We start from the raw sequence: 20,028 nt of genomic DNA, 5'->3' as shown, positions 1-20,028 counted from the left end.
CTGAAATAATAACCACTGCAATGGTATTAACAGACATTTTTTCAAGCTGCTTTAATCTTGTAGTCTGTCCAAGAAATTAGCAGAGCACATACATGTGACTTACTGGCAAAAAAGAAAAAGGAATGTAATTGAGCCAAAATTATTTTTTTATATCATTGCTGCCCTCTTCTGGTTTAAAACTGCTCTTTCTTCATACTCACATATACTAACTAATCCATCTCAACTAATTACATTACATTCATATGGAACACGTTCAGAATTAAATTAATTTAATCTAACACACAAGCAATTCTGGCATGCTAAGAGTCCCACACACCTTTAAATATTATAATTTGAGAGTTATGAATTAAAACCTATTATTAAAATTGATTGCTAGTATAATTTTTAAAAATTAGCTGTTACTCTAAAGTACAGGAGTCAGTTTTGACATCATGACAGGTGTCAAGTTCAGGTTATCAGGAAAACAGAAAACCAACAGAAGAATTTGAAAATTATTCAAATTTGCTTATTCAAAAGTAGTATAAGGAGAAGACAGGATCACATTTTGTATCTATTCAGGCACAGAGCTTTTACTTGTTCCATTACAGAAATATATACAGCAAATGCAATTCAATATAAAACCAGTAATTCATAATTAAAAGAGTTTATTGTGTGTTTTATTGTGAACTAAGCACTTTTCATATTGCCAAGATCCAGAAAACCACGCAGGCAAAATAACGTCTACCCTTCTTTCTTGCCAAAATATCACACATCTCAGTACAGAATTCCACAATAAAACCATTGAGTACAAGTTTATGCATTGCTCAAAGGCTGGAGAAACTCAGCATGTTCTATCTTCATGATGCCTGTAGCATTGTCCATTCCCCTTCTTGTTCCCATACATACCTTTCCTCCCACTAACTCGGCATCAAAACTTCTCTCACCTTTTGCTGCTGCTCAGAGCATGCTTAAAGAACAGCATACCCCAGCAGTTCATCAGGTTTTCGTGTCCATCTCAAAAGCAAGAGAGCCTCCTGATTCACATATAACATCACCTTTGCAGTTCTTTTTTCTTTGCATAAGTGGATGAAAATGGTTTCACTTCTTATTGTCAGATCATTTCATTACCTTTACCTGCACTACTCATATAATTACAGAAGACAGAAAATTTAAAATATATTGTCAAACAAATATAAACAAGTTTATTGCAAGTTTTTCAATAATGGCACCAAGCATTTATAACAACTGAGCTGTCAGTCACACTGAAAAGCTGCACAGTAATGAATATTTTACTCATGATGACCCTACATATTCTAGGCAAGAATAAATCTCCTTTCTTTGCTGTATAAAAGTTAAGTTACTTATGCTGAAAGTTTTCAATGTAACAGCTATTTTTGTCCTGAGAATACAAATAATATGAGTGAAAGACACTACAGTCCAATCTAGAAGTTTGCCAGAATCAACTGTTTTGAGGCTTTGCTTTGATTTGGTTTGTTTGTTTGCTTGTTTTTATTGGCTCTTTCATCAGCTGCTATAGAATTAAAAGCTTCATCTTGATCTTTAAAAACATAGCATGTATATTTTGGAGGATGGAGAAGGAGAAAAAAGATCCCCAGAGTTCAAGAGCTGCAGCTTCCATTTAACTTGGAATGCCATTGCTACTGACAGTTGCCACCTCATATCACAAACCAAGGCCAACAGAAACAGTTCCAGAGGCCTAGGGCTGCAAAGACAAAATAAGCTCTTTTTCACAAGAGAGAGATGTGTCTGTCTAGGCAAGAATGGCAGAGAGGATTGAGGTAGAAACTGCGTTTAAAAGACAAACAATATGTATACTAAAATCTTGCAAATGAAGGTCTTGTCTGAAAAAAAACCAGGCTGCTATTTCTCCCTGTCCCCACATCCAAAGTTGAATTTACCATAATTTAGGACAGAAACACTTTAGATATTTCTTGCCTAGTGGTAAGCACTTCACTGGCAACTTTCTTTAAAAACCCAAATACAAATACTCTAACCCCAAAACAACACAAGTCCAAACCTTTTATATTTCAAATGCTGATTAAAAAATAAAATCTCATCCCCAACCCCCAAATCAAAGTACTTCTTGGTTTAAGTTCCCAAACAAAATAGTTATGCCTTTCTCACTGGGTATGAAACAGGCAGAAAGAAAGAGGAAAAGCTAACTGAACACCAAGTCCACATCAGGCATTAAAATTAAATTCTAAGGGTAGCTTATGGAAGCAGTAAAAAAGCCAACATTGTTCTCGGTCTATGAAGTTATGATCAACAACAGCATAACAATGTAGACAAGGTAAGTGGGTAAATGGAGTCCCAGAGTTTCTGCAAGCATATGTGGGGGACACTAAAGTATCATCAACTCCAATGACAATTTTAAAAGTCTAATTCATGCAAACATGGTGTCTGTCTTGTGGTTGCTGTTAAAGAAGAAGATCAAAAAAATCATCTTGTACCCCATAACCTGAGGAGAGAGAAAAAAATAATATATGTAGTAACAGGACAAAAAAAAAAAAAAAAACAACCCGAACCTTACTTCCCTTGAGTGTTACAAAATGTTCTACCTTAGTAAGATCAATGGGATAAACACAATACTCCAGTACTCTAATCAAAAGAACTATTTTAAGTATACTAAGAGCAGCACATCCAAGAGTTGCACAGCCTCTCAGGTCACAGGCTGCAGAGGTAATTTATCCACCAGGCCATGAGATGCTGATGCATTCCTCTGATAAAGAACTGCCACCAATTTTATTCTAAAAAATGGATCCCTCATGCTTTTATTCTGCAGGATTTCCCAGAAGTGACATAAAGGGCTTAATAATGTTCAAAACTGATTGGCTTTTGACAAGCTGATAAATTTGAATATTTTTGCCATCCATAAATACTTTTTTTTGTTCAAAGTTTACAGTGATTAAACTTGTAAGTTCTCTGTATGTGCAGCATAGATTATCATTCTACTTGTACACATACCTATATTTAAAATTTCCATAGTCTCTGTCACTGAACGGTTTAAGATGTGATTTTTCTTTTTTTGTATTTAACTCATAAATCAGCATTAGCTTATGTAAATCAGCATTAACTTCCAAAATCTGGATTTGTTTGGTTACTTAAGCTAAATAGCTACCAAGAGCTACCTCAGACATATTGAATTGTTTTTATATGTAGACAGATAATTTTTGTTTTATTTTTTAAAATACTGTCAGGCTCCAGTTAAAAGCTGGATGAAACACATCCAAACTATTACTCCACTGACTTCCCTGCAGTTACATCAAGTACAAGCTTGACCCTAGGGCACACTATTAAAATTTTTTAAAAGCCAGATTCAGCAATGTTCTCTATTTTATTAGGGAACAAACAGTGCAAAACTATATAATGACCTATATTCAGCAAGGGAAAAGCAAGATCAATCAAAATGTCAAAGATGTATAAAAGATGCATTAAAATAGAAAAGCTATATCAAGTGCAAAACATTTCACAATAATACAATGAGACTACAGCCCTCAGTCCAGTAACTGCTTTGAAAACACTGCACATACTCAGGCAAGTAAATGCACAAGTACAGATCAGTTACCAAGTGCAGATGAATGCAGGGCATCTGAGATACATTAAACCTTCTCTACATGAGACTGCGGCCAAACTGCACGTGTAGCATATCTATCACATTTGGAACATTTGGTGTTCTTGTGTGAACGGTGTCTTTGGAGGCACCAAGGGCCTTTTCTCTTTTTAAATTTGAAAATACACATCCCCATTTCCCCTAGTAATTGCCATAAATGAATGGCAGTTCTCATTTTTTAGTTTGCACAGTTATTCCAAGGAGCAAAAGACACTTGCAGTCTTTTCAAATAACAACCATTTATTCCGTTACTTACTTAAGATAAATACAAGTAATGTAATGCTTACAGATAATGCTTACAGATTTCCATTGCAGTGAACAGAAAACACAGATGCCTGTCTGGAGGAATTTTTAATATTTTTCATCACCCATTTAAGACATAGACATATCAGTATAGACAACCTATACATGCAGAAAGCCTTTGAGGATGAGATACTGCCTTAAAATATAACAAGAGCACATTTTCCTACAAGCCATTTTGAGAGAGGGTTTAAGAAGAATGCAACATTTGTCCCAGCAAGCTCCAGAAGGGTGTATTAATACATTCTACTCACAAGAGCTCCTGTTTTTCATCACATCCACTCCAGTGTTTGGGGCTATACCCAACTAGGAGACATGATACTAAACAGACCAAGGGCTGCTTAAGTCTGTGCAGTCCAGGCTTGGGGGTTAGAAGAATTAATGAGGAAATGAGAAAAAAGCAGATGGTGCTCCAGTATTTCTTCCTGCATATCTGCCACCTCAAGTGGTTTCTATGCAGGCAAAGCCCCGGGGCCCCACCTGGTAGACATATAATTACCCTAAATGTGCACTTATGTTTCATTACACCTTAACCATCACTATGCACACTGATTACAAGTATCAATCCATTTCATTTTCATACACCTCTGCGGTTGTACAGCATTCAACTGTGAAAATTCGGCACTCTCGTCACTTCTAAAACAAGGCCCATGCTGATAAACAGCAGTGGGCAAATTATTTGTCACTCTGTAGGGTGCCAGTACGGTTTGATAAGGATGACATCACTCCCATTTTACCAATAACAATGACACTAACAAGAACATGTAATCAGCAAGCCTCAGTGCTTGGTCTAGCTGTGGCAGGTGCAACTTTTTTTATGCTGTAAATAAGCCAGCCAGCATTAGCTTCCAGCACAAGTACAAAACTATTTATTTTATCAGAATGTTAAGCAGAAGTTGGCTTCCATAAGGCACTGCAGCTGCTGTCGTTGCTTCTACAGATGCTTTCATTAATTTTATCAAGGACATACTGAAGTAAGTGCTTGATCAGCACAATGGCTATTTAGGAACAGCTGAAGAAATGAAACAATTAACTTAAGGAGACTATGAAAGCCCAATATGCAAATTAAAATAATTAAATTTTTTTATGCATTAAAATACTTGTAAGAATGCTTTATAAAAGCTTTAAAAAGCAAGATTTGAAGTGGGGATGGGGCTGGGAAAAAAACCAAAATCTTCACAGCTCTAACTTACTTACATCTAAATAAAATTCCTGTAACCTTTAAAATTATCCATGTCTTAACACTGTAATACTGACTTAGGTACTTTAAAAATTAAGTTACAGTGAACAATATTGTTTATAATAACCAAGCATGAAAAGGACTTTAGTAACCTTAGAGAAGTTTCATTTTATTGTTTGCTATGAAAAGATATTTTGCCACAGTGGACTAGAAATTTAAAAACACTATTTGTTTTATGGCACCTTTACTGCTTAGAATACTTAATGGACCAAACATATTTAATATATAATGTTTTATTTCTCCTTAAGAAAAGAACTTCATATTGTTCTCTAACAAAGCATTAAAAAGAAAATCCACTTGCTTACACTTCCTTATTCAAACTCTCATGGTATCTGGTTGACTAAACCTCCAAGAAAATTTCTATCCCTGTGTTTGAAAAAAACTTCTCACCTAACAGTGGAAGCTGAGTGGCTGAAGTTTCACCTCTCTGCATTTTCAAGGCCATCCAGCTACCACTCCTCAGATTTTGGAAAGGACAGCAACAGAGAAATTAATGCTAGTTTTATTTCCTTCTCTGCCTATGCTCAGGCTACTAAGGGTATTCTGCAACATTACTGTTCTGTCTCATTGCTGAAGCCTGGGAAAAATATGGTCACATGCAGCTACTAGCATATTCACAGAGAAGAAGAAACAGAATGGTAAAATAATAGCGTATTCTTCACAGCAGAAAATCTGGTGCAGGGCAACATTAATGACTTTTACACAAGTGCTCTGGGTAGTTTTACTGACGTCAGCTTAGCTGGATCTGCCCGTGGCAGATGTGACACACTATCCTAGATAATGTTTGTTGTTTTCAGTAGGGGCTGTGGTGGGGGGAGCTGCAGCACACACGTCCAAAGAAATCACTCCCATGATATTGTAAGTTTTGTCCAGACATGCCATTTGAATCCCCCATTTCTACGCCCAAGAATGATAAGAAGCTTCTTGTATGGAAGACAGAATAATCTACTCTATTTGCAGAAACTGGAAAGTACTAAAGGATAGAAGATAAGTCTTCTACACCCTTCCAGTGTTTAAATGCACTTGATATTTACATTTATTTTCAGGAATTATTGAAGCAGTCTGCAAGTACATATATTTCCAGTGAAATCTATGAAATGTACTTTCATGGATTAACAACAAGGCCTTTAAAAACCCCAGAGTTTCTGAGCAAAAATGTCTTCACTACTGGTAATGAAACTGAACTTCCTTGAACTCTTCATTAACCCTTCCTCTTTCACCCTCTCCAATTAGAAGCTCTATTTATTAAGCTTTGCTATGATAAAATGTGTTCTAATAAAATTCTGGTTGTGTCATCTGTGCTTAAAAAACAATACTGGGAACAGCTAGAGGAGAATCACATACTAATAAAACATTAGCTTCTATCAATAATGCAGCCCACAGAAATTTTTGTTGTAAGCTTTACTATTTGAAGAGTACTACATACTACTTGCATAAGATAGACCTCTGTTAAATGACTACTATGAGTATTTGTCATTTTCTTTCAGTAAGACTCCACGGTAAAAAATTAGATTTTTTTTTTTAAGCGCTACTACTAATATTCAACTCTTGTTTGAAAAGTATGTCAGCTTACTGTTTATCCAAAGGCAATGAAAAGCCTACTCTGTAATGAGTAGGATTCCTCCTGTGCAGCCAAAAAGGAATTGGGGGAAAAAAAAAAAAAGGCAGCTGGATAAATTAGATTTTCCTGCTCTCCAGAGTATTCCTATGATAAGCTTCTGATGAGCTTCTGATGCTATGATGAGATTCTGATGAGCTAACTGCAACGCAAACCTTCAAAAACTCCAGTTAAGGGAGAACACTTTGTTCTACTCCAAAATGCCCCTTCTTTCTCCTTGTGGGGCAGTTATTATTTAGGTAGATGAGGAATGCTTACTCAAACCACACACACTTTTCAAAGATGACAAAGACAACTGAGATTTCTTCTTTAAAATTTACAAAAAATGTCTCACAGATTTCTGAGGTCTGGTTTACATGGTACACAAAATTTCACTTGAGATATTTACACATTAATGTCCTAAAGTGACTCAGGGGTTGTACCCCACGCAGCACAGCATTATAGTCCTGAAACAATAAAAGTAGTTTAACTAGCAGGAGATCCATTTAGGAGCTCAGGCAATCAGGTATGCCTAACTACAGGTGCTGAAAGGAAGCTGGGCTATGACAGCTACAATCATTTCAATATCTAACACTGCATTAACTTTCAAATCAATGCCCAGTGACCTGCAATGCCTCCACATGAAGGAAACTGATCCAGAGTTTGCTGTCTCCTTTGAGCATTTTAGGAAACTCTGCTGTTAAGCAGTGGTACATCAAAGTGGTATATTGCATCTGCTATTGCATGGAAAAACCTGAAAAAAGAGGAAAACTTTCAGGCTTAGGTAGGTCCCATTTTTTCCACCATCACTGCATTGCTTACAGCAATTTGCTAAGAAGTAGATCTGGCAGATTTTGCTACAGCTTACTTTCTGAGGAAACCATGAAGTCATTTTCATAACAATAAAGATACCTTCAGGTTAAGGAAAGAGATACTTTCAAATTTCTTCTTCCTCCTCATTGTGACAACAGCAGACAATCTAAGAAACTCTTCCAAAACTCAAGACACCAAACATAAAACTGAGACCATTTAGCCTGTTCTCCACAATGGGTTCAGACAGGTGAGCCAATATTCATCCCACAGGGTATTTCATCTCTAAAGGATGGGTGTTTATGCACGTGCAGGTCAGCCATCCATGTCACTGTAATACATGGGCCTGATGCAGTGTTCCACTACAAATACATGAGTTACATGTACTCCATATTTGCTTACCCCTCCATCACAGGACCAGAACTTTTTTCCAAGACAAGCTGGACTAGAATTTTACCATAACTTTTTATAATTCATTTTTGAAAAGGAAAAAATAAATTACAAGAGGAAAGAAAACAGTATCCATACGCAAAAAATGTGACTCGTACTAGAGCATCCTGTAAGTAATGACATACTTTTCATGTCCTTTGCACCTGGTATATCACCAGCATATAAGGCATCAAATTTTTTGTCACCAGCCTGACAGCATCTGATAAACTTCATTCACAGCGAAGTAAAAAAATAAAATGTCTCTGGAAACTCAGAACTAAAAATTGATATAAAAATACCTTCTAGACTACCTGAGGAAAAGTCTCTGGATACAAAAGCACATGAAGTTCATAGTTTACTATGTATATATAATTTTTCAAGTTGTGTTCAAAATCAGTGCAACACTTACGGACCCTCATCATTATCATTCACTAATACAGAAGACTGAAAGAGTCATAAAAATAAGTAATGGATTTTGTTACAAGCATAAACTCTTAGAGCATTTTTTATTACAAATCAAGACTAAAGAAATAGGTTCTTGTGGAAGTAATTAAATTTATAAAAGAATTTAATTTCTCACCTACACAGCAAATAAGCACTTGTGTATTTTAATGTAGCAAAAAGTTAAAGTTTCTGGAAAGTTTTGCATTAGATCCTCTCTCCCCTTTTGATCTGCTAAGTCAATTTTGAAAAAAAATTTGGAAAAAATATCCCTGTCCAGCATGCCTAGCAGCATGGCCATAGAGTATAAACACTTTCCACTTTGAGTACCTCTGATATTGGACAGCTCTATGAGCACTTGAACATCATTTATCACGTTTATTTTAATAGCTCTCCTTGGGCACAGCTGCCTTGGATGCCAATCTTCTTTTCTTTTGCCTCCTGTAAATATTTGAAATAGCTATTCATTAACAGTTGCAGATTTATTCGGCACTGTTGTACTGCTTGTGAACTGAAAATAGCTTTTCTTTTTCTCCCCCCCTACATCTTCTGGCTGATCTGAAAAAAGCCTGCTGTTTAGGTTCAATCTGTCAGGATTTAAATTATGCTCCAGCTGAGAGCTAATCAAGGGTATCTGACCTGGTTTACAAATAAACTAGGAACAAGAGTCTTATTTTTTCCTTTTTTTTTCTTTAGGGCATGGGCCCATATATGAAAACAAACCATGAACAAGTCACAAACACAGTTATCCTAAATTAAAGCAGAAGCAACTTGTTCAGAAACAACTTGTTCTCACAGGTGCCTTCCTAGAGGTTCTCAAGTATTTTCACTGACAGCTCTTACATCTAGCTTACATGCAATATTTGAATTTCAGATTTCAGTACTTTTGCACAACGTACACAGCATTAAAAAGGCATGTATTAAAGCTATCAAGACACCCTGGCGTGCACATCAAGAGTCCCACATAGCTGTATAAATCATAGCTTTTATTTTCATGGAGTGATATTGCAGAAAAAAAAATGTGTCATTCATCATGATTGCTCCTAATCTATTTCCATATACAACCAAACTGTGCATAAAAGCCATCTCCCTAATATCTGTGCTTACCAAATTGTACAAAATGCATCTTAAGTGCATTTTAAGGTCTATTTTCTTTGGATTTAGACTAGAGAGGCCAAAGAGCTCCCTAATATGTACTAGTACAAAATGCACCTAAATTGTCACTTCTGTAGAATGTAATAAGAACATCAAATTTTTGAACGCAGACACTTGCACATGTGAGAGGGTTTTAAGGCAAGAAAAACTGCAGCCATGTCTTGTCTAATTAAAACAGCCCCTAATGCATCCAATATAACTCTCTTCCTTCAGAAGGCTGCTAAAGCTGCAGAATACATTTTGTTTAAAAGAAATGTTGCTCAACATGGTATGAATGATGACAGGGCAGCATGCAAGTAATATTTTCTCCTACTTAGTCCTGTCCTGTTATTTCATGAACAATCACAATCACTGTAGCATTACATCTAAAGCTGGCATCAAAATATTTTAGCAAATATTGACTTTCACCTTAACATAGTAGGAGGTATCTCAAGGGAAGATTAAAAAAAAGAAGGAACAACAGTTAACCATGAGAAAGATCCATCTAATCTCTGGGACCAAGCCTACAAATTTATTTTTTATAAGCTACATTTAATAGTCTCTCAGCATTCTCTCCCTGTCGCATCTGGGCTCATCACCACCCAGAGTTTTACTCTCACTATGATTTCACTCACTACAGCATGAAAGATGAGACAATTTCTTTTTATAACTTACGCTTTACACTTGAGATATGCTGTGAGTTGAGTTGCTTGATGTTGTAGTCTCTTGCTTCTGTAAACTGCACCTTTATCATTTAATCACATAACACTTTTAAAGGTCTTTGAAAGAAAGTTATCTCAGATCAAAACAGCTTGTAGTTTCCTATTAAATTAATCTAAAAAGTTACAATTTTATATTAGCCCTAGATACAGAGATGGCATGGCCTTGAGTCACAGTGGTATTGCACATTATGTCAAGAGGATCACCACAAAACCCAACCTCCACATGGAAGGTGAGTCCTCCTTTCAAAAGGTGATTGAAAGCAATACTAAAAGCAGAAGGCACACTTTATATAAAGTACACTGGAGAAATAAGTGACTGAAATACAGCTTAAGAATAGTCACAAGTAAGACCACTAGTCAGCTTAGCCTAGAGACTTCTTCCACAGGGTGCTTAATGGAGAGTATAAATGCATAAATGATTTGCTGAATACTCAGAAAATTGCAATACTTGACATAAGATTTGTTATTATTTAAAAAAAAAAATGGATTCTTCTTCCATGCCTCTGTCCCATTTCTTCCAAATGCTCAAACTTCCACTATGTCCCATGCTAAGGGGCTTCTCAGCTTTAACCACACTATGACATTAAGAATCCCACAGCAATTTGTTCTGAACCTGGCCTTTGCTAGCTTCACTTAATGCCTTGGAACATGGTACGGGATGAGATATCCAGCATTGCTGTTCATTTTAAGTAAACACCACATAGGGCACCTTGAAGTAGAAGGGGTAGTGGGGCATGCCTAACTCATTTAGCCTATGAACAAAAACAGAAAGGAGGTGGGCAAAATTTATGCTGAGAGATCCTAGTTCTGTCACAACTCCAATTCTTAAAAGAAAAATCTCTCCTCCACATCCTCATAGTAAAGAAAAAGAAGTTAGCAGAAGATCTTTAGTAATCTTGTGAGCAGGAGGTTTCAATGGCACAGAACAGTTAAGGCATGTTCCTACAGAAGGCCAAACTGTCCAGCAGCAGACTACTTACCAGATGATAATAAGAATCTTGATGCATTCTGATAAAACCTCTGGACACATTAAAGATGACCTCAGCTTGATAGATGCATGGTGCAACACAGTGCATTGGATTTATTAATGATTTGGATTCTGGTCACCAAATCTGTTCAACAGTAGAAACGGTTCATGATATTTTCACAGAAGCTATAGAAAGCTTCAGGCAGCTGATTGCAGCATAACATGCAAAGCTGACACTAAGAATACTCTTATTATGTTTGGGAAGTATTTCTAATCCAGGTTTAACAAAACAAGCAGTAAATGCATGAGTTAAATATGCATTATCAAAGAAATACAAGTTCCTATAGCTGAACAAATATTACAAGGAGTGAAAAATTCCTGTATCACTGTGGTTAAGAAGCTACATTAAAACAAACTTCTACTTTCAAACAAAATTAAAGATAAATACCTTTCCCCTCTGAAAATCACACTTATTTAAAAGATACATCATGCTTTAATTCCAATTCTTTTAAAATTCAATACTAAATACACACAAAACCAACTTAATCTGCCAGATAAAGAGTTAACTACTGGCTTTGATGTTACTGAATCCTGTGGTTTACACTCCATTTTAAATAATTTAAACTTAGCAAAAATAAATCTATAAATAAAAGTAACAAGCAAGTAATTCTACCCAGCTTTTTGTGCTGCTGTTCCATTAAATAAGCATGGAAAGAATATAACATACACTACTCCTGTATAATATAAACAAAATTTTAAAAAAAAAGAAAAATTAATTTCAAGCAAATTTCAGATTGATGAGCACTTCTGAAGAAGCCACAAATTAGCCAAACATTCTGTTAAAAAGCATGAAGATTAGAGTGACTTTCAACCCTCTCTTTTCCCCTTCCCCAGTTAAGCTGGGACAGGTATCTCCTGTTCTTGGAAGATGAGAGAATACATCCCAGTGTGTCCAGCATTACATGAAGTTTTGTAGGATCATTTCTCACCCCAAAAGCCAGCTAAACAGGCCTAGGAAAGAGCAGCTCTGTGATGAGAGAGAGAAGCTTGGGCAGATTACTACATCTGGTTTCCCAGACATCCCTCCAGTCCTTTGCTCCAAAGGATAGTCCATTAGGACACTGCGGAATTGTGGTACTTCCGTAATGCTAGCATCTGGGAAGATTCAGCTTGTATCAGTTACTAATGTCACCCTGAGAGGTTTCCGAAAACACAATCTGTTTTACCCCAGATCAGTCCCCCAGCCTGATTCACACAATAAACACTCTCCCAGCCAAAAAGCAGGTGGCCTGAGGAAAGGAGAGAGAAAAAAAAGGGGGCAACGAGGAGGATGGATGGACGAGGAAAAGGGGGCCAAGAAATGCTCCTTCTACTTGCAGTGGTTGCTGAAAGCACAGCTGAAATTTTAACCTAAGGCTGCAGATCAAGTAGTAATTTGAATTGTATACATCTTTGCTTTGGCTCTTTTCTACTACACTTTTATTTTGAACAAAAATAAAATGCACCTTTTTTCATAACAATACAAAATTAAACAGGCTGGCTGTCATTCAAGGATTTTAACAGCACAAATGCAAATATTTGAGTAGGAAAATAAAAAGGAATGAGAAAGACTGAATTATGTAGAGCATATGTGACCAAACATTGGGGTTTTCCTTCTGCTGAAGGAAAAAATACAACCTTTGTTAGACAGACTTTTCTGGTTCTTGAAACAGCCAAAGCTAAGAGATTAGTGGAGTCTTATTGTCTCTAGGATTCTTAGTCAGGCATGCAAAGTAAGCATTCTTGTATTGAATTTATAATCCTTATTTCCAACACTGTAATCTACAACAACCCATGCACAGTCAAAAGTCTTTATAACAAAGGAGCATTACTAGAAAAGGTTTGATAGAGACAAAAAGGTTATCTGATCATGCTACCAGACATTTTAGCAACAGTTTCAATTTATCTGGCAAGTTAGCTTCTGGACAATACCTATGTACCTCTGGCAATACTTACAACAGCATCCCACAGCAGCAATTGTCCAGATTAAAAAAAAAAGAAAACCTTTTATTTCATTTACAGCATTAATATGCTTTATGTTTTGGAACAGATAACCATGACATGATAAACATTTCAAGGCATCCAAAGAATCTATTTAAAGCTATTGAAGCTTATAAATAATCACCACAGAGAAGAAAATGTTACTTTCAGAAACACAAAGCAGCACATGGACACTTTGACTCCTGATGAAAATCTTTATGGAATCATGATTTTTGGCAAATTCTAGAGTGACAGCTCCTTGTTAAATAAATGACAACTCCTTGTTACTGCATTATCTTCCTTCCAGTTTTCACTGAACAACAAACTTTCCTCTGTCATCCCATACAAGACCCGAGACAATGCCATGGTAGCAAATACAATGACCAACCACCTATTATCTGGAATGCAATCATATGTTACTCTACTTCAGTTGTTTACACTGCTACATTACAAGCTCTTTGAGGCCACTTTTTTTTTTAAATCAGGTACACAATACTTACACAATAAAATCCCAATTATACAAATGACAATGAGTGACAAAGTGGTTTTCCTTTAAAGCGAATGGCCCAATTCCAGCTCTGTATGCTATGCTGCATACTTGCAAAAGCTATTGTGATTCATTTGTGTCTTAACTGAGGCATGGACATGATTTTTTTGCAAATTAACTCTTACAGCATGATTGCTCTACAGGACTGTTTGACAGAACTACATCCCACACGAACTGTGGAAGAAGCGACACACGGAGCAAAAGAGAAAGAAGTTTCCCTTCCTCATTTCTGGGGCCTAGTATCACAGTAGACTTGGCAGCAATGGAAAAAACCATAATGCTTAAAACCAAAGTGAGATACAGAGCATGCCTACAAAATTCAACAGGCAAAATTAAATGAGTCACCACAAAACCCATTTGAAAAAAGAAAAAAAAAAAAACAGAAAGTAACCTGGGGAAAAGTATCTGGCCTGCCACACTAAGGCATGAAGGGCTCCATAACTTTTTAGTAAGTTTTTCTAGTTTATAAATTTGTCAGGAATAACATGTTTTCCCAAATGTAATTCTTGCAAATAATCTGATGATCTTAACTAGAAGTATTAATTAAAGTTTGACAGAGTTATAAGGAAATGGAAGCAAGATTATATTACTGAAAGTACTTGGCAACCATAAAATTAGAAGATGCCTTGTTCTACAACCTTAATGAAAATACTAACAACATATTAAACTAAATCTGAGCCTTCTGCTGATTCCTAGTGTTTCTGTGAAAAACAGTGGCATGTTGTGAATCCCAGAATCCTTTGTGGCCAGAGGGCACAGAGATGATCAGTATGTTTAATATTTTGATGACAACATCAAACATACTGCAAGTGCACTGCAGAGTGATCAGCCTTTGGCAATAGATCTTGAAAGCACCAAATTTATTCTGCATGAGTCTATCACCCAGCATGTGCAATAGGTTTGAAGCATTCTGACAGCAGAGGACTGACTGCACACACAACACACTACAAATGCATAAGAATGGCTACATGGCTTTTGGCTCAAAGTCAGCTCACATCTGGCCATCTCAGAAGGAGGCTTCAATGCTAACTGCAAAAGGCCAAGTAAAACATGTAAAACGAAAGAAAAACATACAGAGAAAAATTATATTTTAAAATTCAACGATTTTTAATAAAATAAAAGATTAGCATAAAACCCACACAGATACATTTTCACAGTACTTAATTGTAATAATAAAATTTATTTAAAGCATGCTAGTAAGGGTGTTGTTCAAATGCCTCTTCAACACTAACCAGCTCGGGGCATTGACCACCACTGCAGGAACCCTGTTTCAGGGTTTGAGTGCTCTCTGGGTGAAGAAATATTTCCTCATGTGAAGTTCAAACCTCCCCTCAGGGATGCAGCTTTGAGCCATTCCCATGTGTCCTGATATTGAATGCCATAGAAAAGAGAACAGCACTGTTCTCTTCCCCTTTCCTTCTCAAAAAGCTGGAGAGAGCAATGAGGAAAAAACCTAGACACCAAATATTTAATGTAATTGCCACTACATTTCTGAAGTAAAATTTAAAATAATGCAAAGGAATCATTTATGCAACAAGACATGCAGAAGACGACAGAAATTACAATAACATAGTGGTTAACATCACTGCATAAAAAGATGTACCAAGAAGACAACAGGGAATTTCCATTAGAATTCACTAAACTAATTTTCTCACTCAAAAGAAGCTGGAAAGTATCTCCAGTATTGCAATTTACTACTGAAAAGGCATTTCTATCTCTTAAAATATATCCGCTATTTGACATCAGTTATATGTGTTTGTATATGTTACACAGTAGTTCTCACATACTTGGAGATGCTGCTTCTACTCACTACTGATGGAGTATAATTAAAAAAATAAAAATAAAAAATACATGTGGACAATGAAAACTAATTAATTATGCTATCCCATCAAACTATGAAATAATGGGTTGGTACAAAAATATTTATCTTGGCCTAAGTATTCTGTGCTTTAGCAAAGTCAGCAGTAAAAAACTTGAAACGTTCATAAGATACAAAAAAGATGCAGAAAGAATTTTAATAAACTTAAGAACAACAATGAAAAAAACCCTAGCTCTATAGCCACACCCAAAAAGCACAGCAAAACAAAGAGAGGTTTTTTATGAAAGCATGTCAAATACAGCAGCCCAAGCTCTCTGGAATGCAATTTCAAAATATACTTGAGGAGTAATATTAGAGTGAAGTCTAAATTCTCTGGAAGTCAGTAAAAAGGCTGACAGAAATTATTTGTTGTTGATAAACAGTCACCATTCTTCTCCTTCCTCTCTCTCTCTCTCTCTCTAGGTCATATCTGCAGCGACAAGTGCTGTCTCTACAGTGTTAGTTTCTACTCTGGAAGGACCCTGAGTGCACAGCCCAGGCTCTATCGGGATAACTGGACACCCATTCTCTGTCAGTGTACTCAGAAATCAAACCCCCTACCTACCGAGAGTGTGGCCCAAGCATCCTGGCTTGATACTGCTTCTGCTAACCAACGGGAAACTAAAACATTGACAATACTTCATATTTGTCCTTTCATGACTGTCGGCTACCCTGAAATCATACAGAGAATTTACTGGTAGTTGTGCAAGGGCAAAACAGCTACTAGGAATAAAGCAGAATGTCTTGACATTACCTAATCAGAACTGCTAAAATCAAAGATCCTCAGCAAAGCCCAAAGTCATCTGAAAAGCCCTGGAAACCAATCACATTATATAAAATCAATCCTTATGATCACCCACAAACACCTGTTTACGGCAAACTTGTAGAGAGAAAAATATTTACCACTAATCTCCTTTAAACTCACAACACTGCAAAATCTACCAGATTAGGGATAATTGCTAAAGACAACTAATGAAACTCAAGACTCAGAATCTTAGTTTTGGTACTCCCCTGCTTTGCAATGTTACACATTGTCCAAGACTTCCTGCCAGAAGTGCTATTCAGAACTCAACATCCCTTGTGCCAGTGAACCAGTTGCTAATAATGGAACAAAAATAAGTGATTTTTTTGCCACTACAATTATTCATCCAGAAGCAATGGTCCCACATAGTTTGAGGAATAGTGTTTTCCAATAAGATTGACTTTGATCTCAGCACCCTGACTGCTACCATAAAGTAAGATAAGTTAGTAGTTAATTATACAGTGTAGATTTTAACAGCAGTATATTCCCTGCCATCTGCAACAGACATGCAATGCTTAAGAAGTACAGTTTTGTAGTCGTACATACAGAAGATTTTCATTCTAAACCTACAATGAATAACAGCTAATTCCATTAAAAAAAAAGTATTTTTAACTTAGTTTTCTGAATGAGCCAAAATTACTTGCAATATAAAGTATTATCTTTGCCCACAAAGCCTCTCACAATATGTAGGGGTTTTATGATAATGAAAGTATCACTTAAAAAAAAATCAATTTTGAGTCCTGCAATTTAGCCAAAGCCATCCCAGGATGCCAGTCCACACAATATTCAAAGTTCAGGCTTGTTTAACTTCTGTGTCTCCTTGGAACTGTTCACCAATGGCAGCTCCCTCAGTTTTCCACTTTATATACTAAGCAAAACCACATTGTTATACATAAACTTGCTTTGCCTAGGAAAGAAAGAGCCCTCTCATAACTATAAATGCAATCCCCTAAAATACAGCACTGAACATGACACAGCACATTTTGAAAAAAACTTACTAATAAATTGATGACACAAAGAAAGTGCTGTACAATCAGCTATAGAAAAACTCTGCATAAACAACCTAACAGCAGACATTTGTTCTCCACTCAAAGACCACTTCATTGTATTTCACAATACTTTTTTTTACTAGCTCTCCTACAGAACTCTGCTATATATTCTGATTTGTCATGGCTGCTCATGTAAAAGAAATTAAACAACTACTTACTAAGAGTTGAAGTTCACAGAAAAAATATCAAAGTTAAAAAATGAAAAAACTCAACAAACTACTTTCAACTTGTGATAGATTATTTTGTTAATGAAATTTTGTGAAATATTAGAGTTTATGTGACTTGTAACTTCAAAACTATTAAGGAGGTCAGAGAGCAACATAAACCATGCAAAAGTATTCAAAACCTCCTCAGTTTCAGTACACCTTAACACTTAGTCCAAGGCATTATGAAAATATGCAGCATGTACTAGAAATCTGTAACAGTTTTGTGCATGTTGCATGGAAGTCAAGATATTAAAATAATATGCAAAAAGAAAAACAGCTTATTTCAAAGATTGAAAAAGTACAAGAAATAGGCTAATATTTGTTCAGTCATGGTGATTTCAGCCATCTCTTTTTAATCAGTTTTCGAAGTGGAAAAACGTTTCATGGCACATCTGTACCTCAATGTTTTTAACTAGAGCTTTAGAAATACTAAATTGCTAATACTGTTTTCTGTGAAAACAGAAGTGATTGTTGAAGAGATTGTGGCTCAGTAACTCAGCAAAAAATTGAATAATGGCTTTGAATTGCTAAAGTCTTTCATTGGATTGATGAAGATTCTGCAGCCCACAGCTGCAGCAAGCTGGCAGTAATAAATTCTCCATGCACTGCAAACTAAGGATCTGACTATTTCATCCATTTCTAAGTATGTGAAAGCTGGAGGCAAAGCCATTTTACAACTGAATAAATAATTGCTTCTTTCCTTATGGCCTCTAACAGAGGTAGTAGTGTAAGGCCAAACAAGAACAGAACTCCCTGGAGATGCCTGCTGTGAGAAACGTCATAGCATTTCTTCAAGAAATTTAAAAACAATAGCTTAAGGGCAACTTTTTCCATTAGAAATCAAATTATTTTGAAAGAGTCAATATTTATAATAAAGGCCACAGTACAACACATGAATTGAATTACTCATTTTTCAATCGAAATGTACAATACTTGAGTTCAAAATGCTTTCCAAAATTTCACATTCATTGTCTGCAAAGACAAACGAAACTTGAGTTTTCTTTCTTGTTATGCTAAGTAAATACATCTTTACGCTAATACAATGTGGAATTTATAGTATTTAAGTACAATTACAGCAGGACAGACAAGTCTGGGGCATTTTTTTTCTTTCCACACATGCCATAATTCTAAATAAAATTTAAATAGTTAACTTAAACAAGGTCATAATCCTGACTTATTACCCATCTTTGTCATACTTCTTTGAAGAATAGTCCAAAGTTTCTTTAGAACAGCTATACAGTGCTGTATACAGCTATACAGTAACACTTCTTATGCTACTGATAAATGGCAGCTTGTCTCCTGATCAGTAACCACTTGCCAATTTCAAAAAACCTTCTATTACTGAAAACTCCTAGCTGTCAGAAAAATGTTTCCTGAGTTGCTTCTCCACCAAAATAACAAGTGTATTTATGTATCCTCTATTTCAGTTATCGATTATTTCACAATATGTATACAGGTTTTAGAAACTTATCCTACTAAACCAAGAAATCTGACATGACAGGATTCCTGCCAGACAATCCTAACAGACAATCCAATTCAACAAAAGCATTGATTCTACAAACCTAAGCAATAAGAAAAAAATTAATGGCAATCACAGGTGGGCTTCACAGAAGATAAGTACTTGGCTTTTAACAAAAGTGAAAAAAGGGTATTTGCAACCCTAAGTGAGAACTTTCTATGTGCATAACATAGAACATAGACTTTGTCAACATGGGCTTTGATTAGGAAAAAGGGTCTTCCTTGAACACAAGTGATAGGAATAGACAAAAGTTTATCACTGGCCTAAGTAAGGTTCAATATGGATCCCTAAATAAGGATAGATTCAAAAACACTTTGAATCATTAGAGACTTCTTACTAGAACATTTGCAACTCTCAGAGCCATAAGTGAAGCCCAGGGGATGTACTGTCTGTGCATCCACAAAGGATGTGACATCAAATGTTGCATTTACTCCTTTTGATTCAAAGTATTACACACAAAGATGGAAGGAGCTGATACACCAGAATTACCTGAGTATTTTTAATGTACATTTCAGTCCTTCAAAATGATACACAAACAGAACAAACACCACCTGTGCCTTCACAATGAATACCGGCATAATTTGAAAATCTGTATTTTTGAAACATAGGTAAAACTTAGATATAAAGAACGAATACAATAAAGCTATCATCATTAACATAAATACAAGAGCTTTAGGCAGATACTGGCCCTATACCCAGTATCTCCCTAAAGCTTTCCATAGTGTACTGCAGGAAGAAGTATTTGATTGAATCCATGTGACACTACAAATATCCTACT

At 36.0% G+C, this 20,028-nt stretch overlaps 1 protein-coding gene across 3 annotated transcripts in view; it reads right to left on the bottom strand.

Moving 5' to 3' along the window:
- Nucleotides 1-20,028, bottom strand: part of CDKAL1 (CDKAL1 threonylcarbamoyladenosine tRNA methylthiotransferase) — a 374,946-nt gene that overhangs the window by 186,101 nt on the left and 168,817 nt on the right. The window lies entirely within an intron of this gene.

The sequence above is a fragment of the Taeniopygia guttata genome, chromosome 2 (assembly GCF_048771995.1).
Source record: "Taeniopygia guttata chromosome 2, bTaeGut7.mat, whole genome shotgun sequence".
Lineage (NCBI taxonomy): Eukaryota > Metazoa > Chordata > Aves > Passeriformes > Estrildidae > Taeniopygia > Taeniopygia guttata.
The sequence above is the reverse complement of the archived record's forward strand: the minus strand, read 5'-3'. Positions and strand labels throughout refer to the sequence as shown.